Below are 16,999 nucleotides of genomic sequence, written 5' to 3'. Positions count from 1 at the left end.
CACTACCACAACCACCTTCTTAATTCAAGCCCCGATCACCTCTCACCTTGACTATGGCATCAGCCTCCTAATTAATCTTTCTGTTCCTTGTGTCTCCAATCTCAAATCAACTTTTGACACAACTGCATATATAATTTTCTGAGGGATTGGGTCGTTCCCTTCTGCCAAAAATTTCAGGAGCTCCCTATTTCCTTTGGGATCAAATACCCTCTTTCTTAGCTTGGCACTTACAACCCTGTAAAGCAGGCTCCAGGCTACCTTCTCAGGCTTATTTCACGTGACTCTCTTAATGTACTGTACAGCCAACCAGGGAACTGGACATTCCCTAAACATTTTCCCTTCCTGTCTCTATACTTTGGCAAAATCCATTCCCTGCCCATATCTAGAATACACTCCATACAAATTTTATCAATCAACCAATATTTATTAAGCACCTGCTAGTGCCAGGCAATGTATTAAATGCCAAGCCATGCTATTCCTTTCATAACCTTATCTTCCTTTAAAGTACAGCTCATTTATGACCTCCTCCCATGATGCCTTTACCTGATCTTCTGCCCCAAGCTGGTAGTGATTTTTTCCCTTCCTTATCTCTTTCCTGCCCCCTTTATTCCCTACCTACACCTAGGTTTCTAGGTGGTATAGTGGATAGAGCGCTGGACCTGGAGTCAGGAAGACCTGGGGACAAATTCAGCCTCAGACACTTACTAGCTGTGTGTCTCTGGGCCTGTCACTTCACCTCTGTCTGCCTCAATTTCCTCAACTGCAAAATAGGGATAAAACCAGCTGTAACTTCACAGGGTTGTGAGGATCTATTGAAATAAAATTCATTGGGCAGCTAGGTGGTCCTATAATGCACAGAGTGCTGGCCTTACAGTCAGGAAGAGTCATCTTTTTCTGAGTTCAAATTAGCTACAGACACTTACTATGTGACCCTAGGCAAGTCACTTCACCCTGTTTGCCTCAGTTTCCTCATCTACAAAATGAGCGGGAGAGGGAAACAGCAAACCACTCCAATATCTTTGCCATGAAAAGTCCAAATGGGGTCTTTTGAAGAGTCAGACACAACTCAACAACTAGGCAACTTTTGCAAAATCCATGTAGGCACCTAATCTATGCTTTATTCCTTCCTTTAAAAAAATTTTTTTATTAGTTTATTGTGATTCATCAACAGTCACTTCTATATGTATTTCTTCCTTTTTTGCCCTATGCTGTGTAGATGTTATTAGTCCAGGAAAAAAAAAATGTTAACTTCTCAAAGGCAAGAACAGTTTCATTTTTGTCTTTGTATAAATGGTTGTTTGTCAAACTGAACTAAATTGACTGCTGAGACAATACGTAATATGCTACATTCAAATACAGAAGGGTATCTTCATTTCTTACGTTCTTCAGCATGACGCTTTGCCACTAAGATTCTATCTGCCATGCTCCTCTCTCACATACAATAGCTCAGAAACCTGTATTAGAATAAGAGACATGCTTACTGGCTTGCCACTAAACATGAAGGACGGTTGCAATCCTAGTTAAATGCCTAATTTAATAAACACTAAGGAATTTATGAGTTCATATAAAATGAATTAAACATTATTTACTTGCTATATCATTGTCCTCTGACCTTAATCTTTTAGTAACATTATTACATTAAGGAGATTTTTGATAAAGACCAAGGTAAGAAAATACTGGGTAAGCCTGTAGAAATATGGTTCCATTGACTCAATTATCAATATGACTGCACCAATGTTATTGTACTTCTGGCAAACTACTAAGGAATTCCTTGACTAAAAGTTAATATGAAAAACCTGTTTTTTAGAATCTTTCTATTTTAATAAACTTTGTCAACAACTTCTAACTTTTGGAACTATGTCTTCCAGAATGAAGACATAGGTCTAATAAAAAAAGTTAGTGTCTACATCCTGTGAGCTAGACTGTCTATTACTGATAAAAAGAAAGGCTCCATATGCACCAAAATACTGATTTTTTTGTGTAAAAAAGAATTGGAAGTGAAGCAGATGCCAATTGTTTGGAGAAGGGCTCAACACACTCTTATAGATGGGTATATGGAATATTATTGTGCTGAAGACATGACGCATACAATGAATGCAGAGAGGCATGGAAATACTAATATGTGCCATCATAAAGTGAAGTAAGCAGAGGCAAGAAACAAATTTATATAAAATGGTCTCCAACAATATAAATGGAAAGGAAGAACACAATGGAAAATATGTTACTTAATTACAAAGTACAAGCCTGGTCCCAAAGAAGAGATAGGAGAAGACACCTTCCCCATTCCTTTGACAATGACAACCTTCTCTTAGGTCTTCTTCTAGTATTAACTTCTAAGATTAAGAGAAATGGGTGGTATACCAACATCTAACAAATGCCTGACCCATTAAAAAAAGGTGAACTTCTTTATTGTCTTCTTGACAATCAACAGCTGTTGAATTGGTAGGAATGGGACATATATTTTGAATTTTTTTCCCATTATTGGTGACAGATTTCTGCTGGATTATTTATATCCTTTCAGCTGATGCCCATTTTGACACTATGACATTCATCTTCCTTCCTTCCTTTCTTTCTCTCTCCCTCTTTCCTTCCTTCCTCTCCCTTGTTTCTCTCCTTCCTTCCTTCTCTCACTACCTGGTCCTAGCTCCCCTTTTGGGGGACTAATCATATTAAGGCTTACTTATCAAGGACATCCTATTGGCTTAGGCCAGAAGTGTCAAACATGTACATGGCCCACAGCACTGCCAAGTGCAGTCTGAACCAAAATAAAATTTAAATGGGAAATATTTAACAAAAGAAATAAAAATACAATAAAGTAATCAATATGAGGCCTACAGTACAGTTTACTATTTGAGTTGATGCCCCTAGGCCTTAGTCCACTGTAGCTCAGACCTCTGGAGCTCCAGAGATCTGGCAGCCCCAACCTTTGGGGTAGCTGGGATTACAGATGTTCGCCATCATGCTTGGTCACCTGTATTTTCAAATTAGCTGGCCAGGTGGTCTTCAACCATGGAACATAGGAAAGGAAACTCTCTGCTATAGAAATATAATCTCCACCACCTTTACCTCATTAGCCTCTTGTTCTAACTAGATGTTTTATTGCTTTTCTGGAAGCTAAATTTGTCTGGAATTACAAATGACAATACTCTTAATTTTAGTCCTAACACACACCTCTGTCTCTCTCTGTCTCTGTCTCTCTCACACACACATACTCCCTCCCTCCTTTCTTCTCCTCCTCCGTCATTGTCTTCTTCTTCCTTCTCTTCCTCTTTCCTCTCTCCCTCTCTCTCTCTCTCTCTCTCTCTCTCTCTCTCTCCCTTTCTGGAGTTCATATTTGGTAAACATGTATTGCCAAGTGTATTATACAGTTCAGGATCTATATGCTGAGATCAGGTTTTCTAAGTGTATTTCATAGAGAAGCCAAACGTAGCTTTAAAACTGTACAGGTAAAATCCCAAACAAACACCCTCAGGTGAGAAAGAAGGAAAGAGAGAAAGAAAGAAAAACAAAGGAAGGAAGGAAAGAAGGAAGAAAAAAATCCTGTTGTAATTGTAGTGTTAAAATGACTAATTTTCCATAAATCATATTCCCATTATGCAAGGGATGAGATAAAACTGATTTTAGTTTCTCTGTGGTGAATTAGTGAGGAAAAAGAAGTGCTTTTAACCCAGCAAGAGAGTGCTTTTACCTTCTTACACCTGGGCTTCTTCTACTTTCAGCTGCCTGGTTATTGGCCATTTTCCAGCTCATTAGCAAAATGGCAAAGGATGCAGGAATAGGAAAAATAAATGCCATGTTCAATTGGGTGTGGGTGCCTCAGTTGTTTAGTTTATGAGGAAGCCAAAGTCATGTGGTGAATAGTCAGGAATTCCCTGCTCAGCTACAGACTAAATGGGCAAGATTAGGAAAACTATAAAACAGTCAATCATCTACTGAGTATGAAATAAAATAAAAAGTTGTTGGTAATTCTCGGAAACTAAGTTGCTAATTTTTGTTGCTATCTTCTTTGAATTTCCATGGGAGTTACAATGGTGGCCCATTGTATGGTACTTCCACTTCCTGGATAGTCGTTTTATCACATATACTTCTGAATTTCCATTTTTTTAAAGCATGTGTATGGGAGATAAGAAAGAGAAAAGAAAGATATTTTCTCCTACCTATAGGAAGTGGTGTGCAGGCAAATGTTTAATAACAGGCTCACTGGGTAAAAAAAGTACCTTACGATACACTTTTAAGTTTCATCTGAATTTTCTCCAACTTTTTCCTCAGTCTAGACAATCGAGAAAGCAATAAATCAAGTCCCAATTTGTAGTATTCACTGATTTCTGAGATATAAATGCTAATACTGGAAATTTAACAATTGGCTCTGGTTTGAGCTGACTTCAGCACACACCTGCCTACAGATCCTAGAGATAAATTCTTTGAACTAAGAAGAATCCATTCCAATCAATTTAGCATTTAGGTAGTGTTTATTAAAATACCCCTCTCCCCAACCTCCATGAATTCTAGTGCCTTTGCTTTGTTAATTATTTCCTATCTATCCTGCATTGGTTTGCTTTGTATCTATTTGTTTGTATGTTTTCTTCCTGTTAGATTGTAAGCTTCTTGAGGGCAGGAACGATCTTTTGCCTCTTTTTGTATCCCTAGCTTAATACTGTGCCTGGCATATAGTATGGGCTTAAAAAATGTTTATTGATTGACCCAAATCACAAAAGATAATGTATATGCATATATGTACATGGATATATAACAGAACAACAGGAGAGAAGTCCTGTTTGGCTTTTATACTTTTTTCAATAACTATGCTAGAGACTCTGAAGTACTAAGAAATAAGGAAGCAAAGAGTCATATCTTTAGCTTTAAAAAAACAACAACAAACTAAGATTGCATTAATTAGGGATTGGAGATGACGTCTCTCTTTTGTAAATGTCACAGCATCAATCAATCAAAAAGCATTTATTAAGCCCCTATGTGCCAAGCACTGCGCTAAGCACAATTAACCAATGAACCACAGCATGAGAGAAGGAAGAGGTACCATGTATCTTTCTGGGGGATATAAGCAGGGTTCACAAGCATGTTTCTACAGTACCAGTAATAAATATTCTAATAGATGGGAAAATCATCACTGGCCTAGGAAGAAAAATCATCTAGTGGATTAAGAGTACAAAGGTACAAAAGTATAAAGATGGTGCCGTAGATGTTCGTAGACATACCAGGAAGGGAAGGTCTTTTGAAAAACAAGAGAAAGTACCACCACCTAATAATGTCAAAAGTCACTTTCCTTTATTTGTCATAGTAGATAGTTCTCAGTTCACCAGGTCTGGGTTAAATTTTTTTCATTTCTTCCCTCTAAGGAAGTTCCACTTCTCGCTATACCCAGGCCCCCTCCATTTTATGGAGCCTAGGTCAGCATTCTTACTATACTGTTAAACCACCAGTTTCTAGGTGCTGCCCATGGAGGGAGCACCAGGCCTGCAGTCAGAAAGATTCATCTTCCTGAGTTCAAAGTTGACCCCAGACACTTACTGGCTGTATGACCTTGGGCAAATCCCTTAACCCTGTTTGCTTCAGTTTCCTCATGTATAAAATGAGCTGGAGAAGGAAATGGCAAACCACTCCATTATCCTTGCCAAGAAAACCCCAAATGAGGTCACGAAGAGTCAGACATGACTGAAATGACACAACAATAATCCTTTCCTGAATCATCTTGGTATGTTCCACACTTGGAATCACAGTGCAGAATCTCTATTGAAGAAGTCAGCTAAGAAGTCATCTAGCAGAACTCTTAACATGATATATGATTCTACAAAGTGTTCAACAACTGGTAAAGAAACACAGAAGCATATCAGAGCTCTAAACTACAGGGTTTTTTTTCCCCCATTTCTCATTATTCTAATGGGACACATTCTTGAGTTTCTTAGAAAGAAAAAGAGAGACACTTTCTAAGGAAACTCTTTAGCAACTCTTGGGTGGAAACAAGGCCTGGTACTATTTGCCTTAATGATTGATTCAGCAAATACAGAGAATGAACACACTTTCATAAAAAAAGAGAAACATTTCAGTCAACATCTTCCTATCCTTTGTTTCATGATAAAGCTAATTCTACAGAATCAAATTATGAATGAAGAACCCTTTATTTAAATGCATAGAAAATGGATCCAATTTATTGATGATTTGTCAAAATAAGTAACATGTTTTGAGAGGATACAATTTTTCTAATGATATTTTTATACATTTTATTGTTTTCCATCTAATCTCAATCAATACAAATCTTATTTTTAAAAAAATCAGAGATATTGTATTTTCATTGTTTCTATAAAAAGTATACTTTTCTAGGAAAGCACCCTTTTTGATTCTTTTTCCCCCTCTAAGTTCTAAAACATATTACTATTAAGCTAATGTAAGAATGAAATCATCTGGAATTATAGAAGCAATGTGTGACAACAGTTGGAGGGACTCAGAAGTAGTATGAATCTCTAGGCTTTTAACTCTATGAAGCTTTGCAAAAATAAATCTACCAGGCACTCTGAAGAAATAAAACACTTAAAATCCATCCTGGGCTCAGTGACATGACTTTTTTGAAACTGCCACTTAATGAAGGGGGAAAAGGTCAATAGTAAAATTTTCAAGTCATCTTACTTAGAATGATTGCTTACATATCCAACCACCATATAACTTTTATAATTTTTTTCCTTATTAGAAATTTAAAAATAAAACTTTATGACCATCAAAATGTCTTACTGGAAAGTCACTGGAACACCTCCCTAATTTAATAATCTTGTACAAAATAATTATAGCTTCTGTCCCTTTGAATCGCAGAGTGGAAGCACTGGCTAAAGAATGGAGAAGGTAGGACCAAGTCTTAGGTTGATTTAGATAAGAAAGCAAAAGACTTGTTGCATACAATGATTACTATAGCAATAGTTTGTTTGGATGCCTCCTTTGAGGCTCTAAAGAATGTCTGATTCACATTTAACTTATTAAAACCTCATACTGAATTCCAAAATGCCAATTTTATTCTCATTATTCGACAAGCTGAAAAATGGAAGAATAGAAAGGATACAGGTACTCTCTTTTCCAATTTAACCCTTTATCTACTAGGATAATAAAATAATAGTTCTCAAAGTATAATATAGGAACTACCAGTAGTCTAAAAAGAGTGTCTTCATAGCATTAACTTTTTCTTACCAGACAACATATATTTGTTTTTGACACGGATTAATAATTTGCTTAGAATATTTAATAAAAACTAGATATCACCTCAATGATGAGTTCTCTTTTAGTTCTCTGTCTCTGATTCTATGACCTATGTTCAACTCCATTCTTCTTTTGTATTTTTTTCTTAAAGCTACAAACAAGAAGCCAGTGGAGTGGTGGGCTGAGACAGCTTTTACCCTTCTGAAGTGTTCTGAAGACTGGTAAACATTTGAGGACTTCTCCATTAGACATACAGCTTCATTTCCTGGGTCAACCTCATAGTAAGAGATATTTTTAATTTAAGAGTACTGAAAGGTTTGATGCTAACTGATTTTGCAAATGAGAGGCAAGATGATCCAGCAGAAATAACACTGTACTGGGAATCAAGAGATCTGAGTTCAGATCTTATCTCTAGCATTTATTAGATTTGTGACCATGGAAAACTAACCTCTCAGCTATAGTGTTTTCATCTGTAAAATGGGAATGATACCTACTAATACAGGATAATTGTGAAGATCAAATGAAAGGGGTGGTGGTAGAGGCAACAAGCATTTATTAAGTGCCCACTTTGTGCCAGGCACTTGTGCTAAGCGCCTTATAAATATTATCTCAATTGATCCTCACACACTCTGGGGAGTAGATGCTATAAGAATACCCATGTTTCTCAGTTGAGAAAACTGAAGCAGGAAAAAGGTTAAATGATTTGCCCAGGGTCATACAGCTAGTGAGTGTCTGAGGATGGATTTGAACTCAGGATCTTTCTAACTCCAGACCCAAGGCTCTACCTACTTCACCACCTAGGTGTCTCTAATGAGATAATATAAAGTACTTTGTCTTTAAGGCGTTATATAAATGTCAACTATTATTTTTTTCTGCAATATATCTTTACCATAATGCTAAAATTTGATCCAACATTAAATGACTGAATATTAAACTTAGATAAGAGGGTCACAGGAAGAAGCATCTATAGCAGAAAACTCTCTCATACTTGAGCTATTTGGCACACAATTTATACTAGAAGTGAGAAGGTGAGGATTGGATCTAAAATACATTAAATGTTGGCTTACTTGAGACTTAGTAGACCCTCCACACCAAGGGTCTTGCAGATGGTTTGCCTGAAATGCAGTGTTATGTCATTCAATGCAATTTGATAGTATGGAACCATGTAAGAGTTTAATGTAATAGAAGGGCTTTCTTTCCTAATTTGCCCTTCTAATTTCTCTAGTTTGTATTAGAAAGTCAGCAAAACAGGCAGTAAAAGTGATTGAAAACCAAAAAAAAAATCCTATTTTGTGAAACCAGGTAAAAACTGAAGGTTCAAACCAAAAGAAATTAGCCTGAGCTTCAAAGCATATATTGTATATACTGCCACACAAATTTGTTATAATAGAAGTAACAAATTCTTCAATGACAAATTAGCCTCCCCATATCAAACAATGGAAACATTCTTGTTACTTAAAAGCAAAGGAAGGGGTTGAATTTAACCTTCAAATTAAAAGAAGATCAAACCTGTCATAGTATCCTGGTTGATCTTTGAAACGACAGTTAAAGAGAAACACAGAGAACCTTCTCTGTTCTCTACTTAATAGAAACCTAAAACAGTGTCAGAATAATTTAGGCAGATTTCACTTTAAATAAGCTATGAAGAATAAGAAGGTACTGGGGGAATATATCACAAAAATCCTGTAGTTCCTTTTACTAGTCTTTTTTAAAATAACATTTTATCACAAAAGATTATTTTTAACATTACAGGAAGGATGCTCTGTATGTGTGGACCACATAGATCAGGGATGTTAAAAAAAGATAAGGAAATTATCTAACAGAATAAGAGTATTAAAAGTTCCCTAATAAGTGGGATACAAGCATTTGTACTTACCCTAAGGTCTGTGAACTTAGTTACCAAATTATTTTTAAAAACATTTCAATATAATTGTTTTCCTTTGTAGTTTTACATATTTTATTTTATGCACTTAAAAACTTTATTCTGAGAAGGGGTCTATAGGTTTCAGAAGACTATCAAAGGGGACCATGATGCAAAAAAATCAATTAGTCAATCAATCAACATTTATTAAGTACCTACCTTCTGCCAGGCCTGGGGATACAAAAAGAGGGGAAAAAACAGTCCCTGCCCTCAAGGAGCTCACAATCTAATGGGGGAAACAACACGCAAACAAATATACACAAAACAAGCTACATACAGGATAAATAGGAAATAACAGAGGGAAGGCTCTAGAATTAAGAGGGGTTGAGGAAGGCTTCCTGTAGGGGATTAAGAACCCCTGTTTATATGTGGACATATTTATCATATTTCATGTTAGTAGGTTTAGTACATTAACTTTTAGTATTAAGCAGATTTTTTTCAGCTGATCAATTATCAATTGCATGTGAGTTAGGCCTTTCAGTAAAGGAATGAATTCTTTCACATCCCTATTTGTACACTACTTATAAATCTAGTACAATGAAACAGCTGTTTACTAGATAAAACTTATTATTTTAATTTTTTATTTTGTTTTGTTTTTGGAGGCAATTGGGATTAAGTGAGTTGCCCAGGGTTACACAGCTAGTAAGGATCTAAGGCTGGATGTGAACACAGGTTCTCCCGACTCCAGGAATTTAAAATGTCAAAAGTCAGTCAAAAAAAAAAAAAAGGACCACACAGACACAAAGGATTTTGAGTTTCCATTGTCTACAGTTGCAAATGAAAAAACTACAATATTCTATATATGTGTATGCATATTTTTATTATATCTCTATGTGTGTATTATGGTGTTTGCACCTGTATATCTTAAGTTTTTCTTTCTACTTGTTCTAGATTCACATCCATGAACCTGCATAAGCATGTCATACTTTTGACTTTGTTTTTTATAAATGGGATCAAGAAGACAAAGTCATTGGGCCTATTTTAAAAGGGTTACTTGGGAAACTTCATCAATACTTTCTTGCTTACAGTGATGTGAAAACTTATTTTCAGATTTCAATTTTGAAATTTTGAAAATGTCCACCTATGTACTTACACAAACAAGAGGGAGAAAAGGGAAACATTTTGATTCATTCTCTTTCACTCTGCTTTTATATGTAAGTCCTACTTCTTACATAAAACTTAGGTGAAAATAATCATAATCTAGCACAACTTCCACATTTTACAGATGAGAAGAATGAACCCCAAGGAAATAAATGTGACTTGCTTAAGGTCACACAGGTAATAATAAGTGTTGGAAGCAGGACTGAACCCAGAGGCTCTGATTCCATCCATAGCCAAGGCTCTTCCCACTCTATCTTAATCACTATTATCAGCTTCATCTTCCTTTGCATCTTAGTAGACCAGGTCCACTTCCTATGGGTAAACAACAATCTTTGTGTGGAGACTACAAATTTTATTATCTTTTTTTATAGGACAGTCACATGTTTTGTATCCTTTAAAGTGATAAATGTACTGTTATTATTCATTGACTTTCTGCCCCAAATGCCTACTATTCTTTATCTTAGGTTGGGAGTGGAAAAAGGAAGCCATTACAGAGTTTTGCCTCATCTCTCTAACTTGAAGCTTATATAAACCCCTTGTTCTCAATACTAAGAGCATTAGGGTCAAAAGAGTTCCTGCCTAAATTATTCCTGGCTTGTAAAATGTCATCTTGTGAAAAGAACATTTATTCTTTACATAAAATGTGAAAGAAAAAATGCCAACAAGAAATGCTCAAATCAGCCTGATGTAAATTATACAATTTTTCTACCTCGAATTCATTATACTACAAATCATACCACCCAGGCCAATCTAAATGTTCACAAGGCATAAGATGTATCTAGGGAGAGGGGAAAAAAATATCTGGCCTTCCTAGGTTGTTCCCTGGCTTCATCCATACATTAAATCTTTCCAAATGAGGGTGGTGACATGGGTTCATTTCATAAGCACAGAAAGATCTCGCGACAGCCTGTGGAAACATGAAACATTATTTACACTGGAAAGAATGACTGGGTACAGCTGTGCCCAGCAGTAGAAACAGAAAAGAAGACTGTGTCATTGCCGTGTTATGACTGTAATAACTAACGGGCAGGTATGGAATAGGTTACCCAGGTTTAAATCAGACCAGGAGAGAGGTTTCCGATGCTGCCATATGACACCAGTCCCTCACGTTTTATGATATCATCAGAGTCCCTTGATGAATTTACAATCTGGTAATCTCTCAACAGCATTCATTTTCCACGTGCAAATCCCTGGAACCCAACAACTTTCTAATGCTTCAACCAATGGCCAAGGCTGACCGTGTCCCACTGGGTTCACCATATGTTTACTTCAAAGTGAAATGCCTCTTCAAGTCCTTGAACAAGGCCAGTTTTCCTTCTGTGGTGGCAGAATTGGAATATGAATCCCTAACACTGGACTCTAAGTACAGAAGTTTTTCCATCATCTTTCCATTCTATCTTATAATGACTTGGCTTAGGGCTAGCCTTTTTTTTTTTAAGTGATGAAAAGCTTGCTACCCTTACCTGAAACCTTTCGGTTGAGAGGAAGAAGGGATAATCCAGATCATTTAACAATGGAAGGAAAGGAAAGGATTTTAACTGCCAGGACACAAGGAAGATGGTACCCCTGCCATACTTCTTTCCTTGCATCTTCACCATTGTTCAGTCATTTTTCAGTCACGTCCAACTCTTTGTGATCCCATTTGGGGTTTTCTTGGCAAAGATACTGGAGTGGTTTACCATTTCCTTCTCTAGCTCAATTTAGAGAGGAGGAAACTGGGGCAAACAAGGTCAAGTGACTTGCCCTGGGTTACATAGCCAGTAAGTGTCGGAGGCAAGATTTTGAATTCAGGTCTTCCTGACTCCAGGCCAGGCACTCTACCCACTGTGCCACCTAGGTGCCCAACCAGTGAAAACCTATAGGAAGCATTTATAAAGGCAAAGTTAATGGAAGTGGCAGTATTTGGTCAGCACTATTAAGCTAGAATTGACAATTTAATGACAAACCATCTTCAGAGCCCTGACTTAGAGATTTATGGTTTGGGGGTGGTGGTGTAGGTGGAATAGGGTCAACATATAAGACCTTTAGCTGCTAGTAAGGCACCTCAATTATACCACAATGTGACTCAGAACCAAAAGACTGTTACTTTCCTGGAATCTGCCAGTAATTCAACATATGATCTGGGAAAAAGCTGATGACTCTCTTGATGCCTTTATATTGGAAATCCTAGACATAGCCCCAGGGAAAAAAATAAATTATAGCCTGTCTTTCCTCAGCACAAAGAACGCTAGCTGAAGCCTATCATTGTTTCAAAGGTACTATGGGCCAGGCCAAACAGTGATAAGTTCTGTGTGTCAACTCTTCTCTTTCTCCGTACAACACATGCTAAGAATATTCCCACATTCTTTACACAGCAAACTCCAGTAGGAAAGATCAGTCGAAATATGATGTAACCCTGGATTGTTCACTGGAGAGTCTTGGGTGGGGAGGGGTCAGTGTTAAATTTCCCAAATGTCCTGCAGCCTACAGGAGAGTAAGAATAACTAGTATTCATATAGCGCTTTAAATTTGTAAAATGTTTTACCTATATTATCTCATCTGAACCTTTTCCCAGGAATAAGGAGTTTCTGCTGATCCTTAAGTCCCAACCGTCACTGTGGATTGTACTGATCACTCACAGCAATCTCTTAGTCCAATATACAGAATGGTCATATTCCTCCATCTCTATCATCCCTCTCAGTTCAACTCAGCATTTTTATACCCAGAAGAAAGGAAAGAAGATAGGGTTGTAAAGTGATGGAAAATCTTCATGCCAGTGGATTAGTTTACCAAATTATTATCTTTCTCAGTTTGTTAAAATGCACCTTAGTGGTCTTAGTAAATCTTCAAAAATTCTTTCTTTCTATGAGCAGGTTCAGGCTCAATGTTTATAAAGTGCTTTGAGTTCTACTGAGAAGGGAAATGATGTAAACATACAAGGCATTATTACTACCATTATCCTCTAGATAACCTTATGAGGTAAGTATTAATGCCAGAGGGAATATTATTTTACAGGAGAAGAAGCCGAAGCAAAGAGGGCAGCTGACTCGCTCAAAGTCAGAGGCAATTTCAAGAGCCAAGAACAGACTCCAAGAGTCCTGTGCTTGTATCCACTGCTAGTCTGAATCCAAATCTTTCTAAAACTCTTTCTTCATGATTAAAGAAGGAGGTGGGAGCTTAGTTTTTTTTTCCTAAGGACTTAAAAATATTCTCTCCCCTATTCCAGTCAGAAAAGGAACTAAGGAAGCATGTAGTGGTCACCTAGACTCTCAGCCAACACCCACCTGCACTGCAGATGGATACTGCAGCAGCGCAGACAGGCAGGCTCCATTTATCTCCCATCCAGGGCTCTCAATAAAGGCTGTGCAGAGCACTGCCAGCTTGATTTAATTCAGCTAAAGGGGGAAAAAAAGGAAGGAAAAAAAAGAAAAAGGAAAAGGGGGAAAAAAGCTATTTCTTCCAAGTATAGCACGGTCCATTGAGTTCATTCTCCTCAGAGTTACATCTTGTACAGGTGGCCCATATAACTTCACAAAGACTCTGCTCTAAATAGTTTTTCAAATCCGACACATTACATTTATTAGAAAAGTTCTGACTAAGTCTCCAAACTATTTTGATGGGGCCCAGTACAATAGCAATCCTTGATGGGGAAGTAAAAACCTGCTAAACTGAGTAATATCTATTCCCAAACCTTAAAATTTTACATAACTGAGGGAAAAAAATCACAATGATACAAAAGGATTTTAGCCATAGGTTGAAAAAGAAAACAACAATAACTGAGTATGGTAAGGAGGAAGGAAATGAGGGAAGAAAGAAGGAAGAATAAAGAGTAGAGAAAAACATAATTCTTGATGTGGATATAAAAATAACTGGTTTCATAAATACGAAGAAAAGACTGTGAAGACTGGTTGGTTCTAACCACTGCACAACACATCACCATCTTGCTCACATGAGACAGTCTGCTTTAAAGCACTGATGTCAAACTCAAAATAGAAATGGGGGCCACTAAAAAATATGCACGGTGGCTAGATGGAGCTGGGCCTGGAGACAGGAAGACTCATCTTTCTGAGTTCAAATCTCAGACACTTACTAGCTATGTGACCCTGGGCAAGGCACTTAACCTTGTTTGCCTCCACTTCCTCATCTATAAAATGAGCTGGAGAAGAAAATGGCAAAACTTCAGTATTTTTGCCAAGAAAATCCCACATGGTAGTCAGGCACAACTGAAAAGGACCAAACAACAACAAAGAAGATATATCAGCTCTACTGCTGACACAAAGCTAGGGTGTCTTGATCTGCATGGGCAGAAATAGGACTGTAAATGATCTAAACACATTGGAAGGATCTAGCTAACAAGATGAAGTTCTGATAGATATAAATATGAAGTCTAACTTTAGTTAAAATATGAGCTGTATACATATGAGACTCAAAAGACCTGGCTTGAAAGCAGTCCTTAAAAAAAATCTAGTGGTCTTAGACGACCAGAAGCTCAATGAACCATCTGTGCCACGTCAGCTAAAAATCTTAGACTCTCTTAAAAGAAACACAGAGACTGGAACAAAGTAGGTGATAGTTCCAGTATATCTGATGTTGATCAAATTACATCTGATATGTATAGTGACATTTTAGTAGGGACATTGACAAACTGAAGCACAAGAATTGGGACAGCCAGAATGGTGAAGATTCTAGAGACTATGCCATATAAGGTGAGTATAAGGAATTCTGGATATTGAACCCAAAGAGGACAAAACAATGGGAAAATGGCGGTAGGCATTCAACTATCTGAAGGAATGTCATCTGGAAGAGTGATTACACTTATTCTGTGCACCACTGGAAACCTCAGGATGAATAGGAAAGCTAGTTTCAAAACAATGTAAGAGCTTTTTAAATGATCAGAGTTGTCTCAAAATGAAACGCAACTGCCTAGGAGTGAGTCCTCTATCATGGAGTGTTAGTCATGGTCAAGCAAAAACTCAGTGGTCACCTGTCATGGACGCTTATAGAAGATACTGCTGCACTGGGTAGATGATTGGACCAGATAACCTCTAGAGTTTGTTCCAATTCACAGAATCTGAGAACATTAGCATTTGCAGATCATTTAGTCTGAATCAGTCATTTTATAAATGAGGAAACTGAGGTCCTGCAAAGTCACTTAGCCAAGTCATAGGTCTTGTTAGTATTAGAGGTGAAGCAAGATCCCCTGATTCCAAGCCTAGGGCCACTGACACTATTCTATGAGATTTCAGCATGTGAAACATCTATTTAAACCCCACATCTGATGACTTTGGGATGCCATGGTATAACACATAAAAACAATCACAAATAAAAGAAAAAGTAAATAATGGTCTATGTTTAATACAACTAAGACCTTGTATATTTATCAAAAATTACAGAGGAGGAGACCACCAAACAACAACAATGAAAATAAAGCAAAATCCCAGATAAAATCCAAAACATGACGTGATATTCCAACAAAGAAAAGGGGACAAAAGAGGTCAATGATGACTGCCTATAGCTCTAGGCAGTGCTTCCTTCATCCTGGTGGGGCAATTTAGCTTTACAACTTTCAAGAAACTTCCCATTAGAAGAAATGGTTTCAAGTATAGATTTATTACATTTTCCAAAGTTACGTCATCTGGGTTATTCATATCCCTCAGGGAATCAAGGGTCTGCGCTGTAAACTGTTACAATAAATATTAATGAATATCACGGCTGATAAAACCTGACATTTACACACACACACACACACACACACACAGAAGGAATTTTCACCTTATATGGTTACTTTTAAAAAAGCTGCCCTTTTTATGCTCAACTTTGTTGGCCTGTCAAATACACAAAGTACATCTACTTTAAAAACACCAATTAAAAATATTAACAACACAAAAATATATAAACGATACTTCAGATCCAAGGGCACATAAATGAATGTGGATTCAGACAGTAAATAAACATGAAATGGATAAGAGAAATGACATCATACAAAAGGAAGCAGAAACAATGGTCCCAAAGTGATAGTGAGTCACCTTCTTCTCAACACCACTAACAACCCTACCCCATTAAGATACTAATTTAATCATAAGGTAACAGATAAAAGAACTAAAAAGAAGGGGTGCAAATTAGTGATTTTTATAAGACATGTCAGGGCTTGTATATGTTTTATATTGCAAACTGGGGTAACCCCTACACATCTTTCCATTTGTCATCTGGAATGCATTCTCTGCAAGATCTCGTTCTCCTTGATTCTTCCCTCAGTACAGAAGAACAGATGTTTCCATTGGTTTAAAAGGGGCAGAAGCTTCTTCAGGTCACTCCCTTCGCCCTATCTCCACTCCAAACCACCACTACCCATACTGTCTTCAGTAACCAAGAACATGGACAATGGACTTTGCCTATATCGCTCTGGTCACAGAATAGAAAAGGATTTGGAGCCTTTACTTCAACCCAGAGAGAATGAAATGTGGGGTATTCTACACTTTGATGTAATGATTCTGTTCTTCTACAGGAGGAAATGGGTATTCACCTTAATATTCCTTCTACTACAACCTAAATCTGCTAGGGAGCCTAAGTTTTGTTCTCTCCACATTGTTTGAGCTGAAAGTCTGACTGCTATTATTCTTCAGTATTTATTTAAAACAAAAATCCTATTTGCAAAATCCTTTGCTTTAATTATGCAACAGTCAATAATCCCATCACCCTCTGGGAGGTGATTTGATAGTTCACTGGGAGCCTCACCATAGCGCTATCTGGGGGGTCTGTTCCATGAGATTGCTTTAGAACTGCCAAATCATGATGTGCTTT

The 16,999-nt window shown here is 37.2% G+C and overlaps 2 protein-coding genes across 3 annotated transcripts in view; one reads left to right on the top strand and one right to left on the bottom strand.

Annotated features, from left to right (window-relative positions):
• CMSS1 (cms1 ribosomal small subunit homolog) overlaps nt 1-16,999 on the bottom strand; it is a 414,201-nt gene that overhangs the window by 199,904 nt on the left and 197,298 nt on the right. The gene's annotated exons all lie outside the window — the stretch shown is intronic.
• FILIP1L (filamin A interacting protein 1 like) overlaps nt 1-16,999 on the top strand; it is a 342,434-nt gene that overhangs the window by 136,068 nt on the left and 189,367 nt on the right. Inside the window, exon 2 of the mRNA XM_078146651.1 lies at nt 7,349-7,478. The gene's annotated coding sequence lies outside the window, so the exon portion shown is untranslated. The remainder of the gene's footprint in view (nt 1-7,348; nt 7,479-16,999) is intronic.

The sequence above is a fragment of the Phascolarctos cinereus genome, unplaced genomic scaffold (genome assembly GCF_003287225.1).
Source record: "Phascolarctos cinereus isolate Bilbo 61053 unplaced genomic scaffold, phaCin_HiC Scaffold_726;HRSCAF=1367, whole genome shotgun sequence".
NCBI lineage: Eukaryota > Metazoa > Chordata > Mammalia > Diprotodontia > Phascolarctidae > Phascolarctos > Phascolarctos cinereus.
The sequence above is the reverse complement of the archived record's forward strand: the minus strand, read 5'-3'. Positions and strand labels throughout refer to the sequence as shown.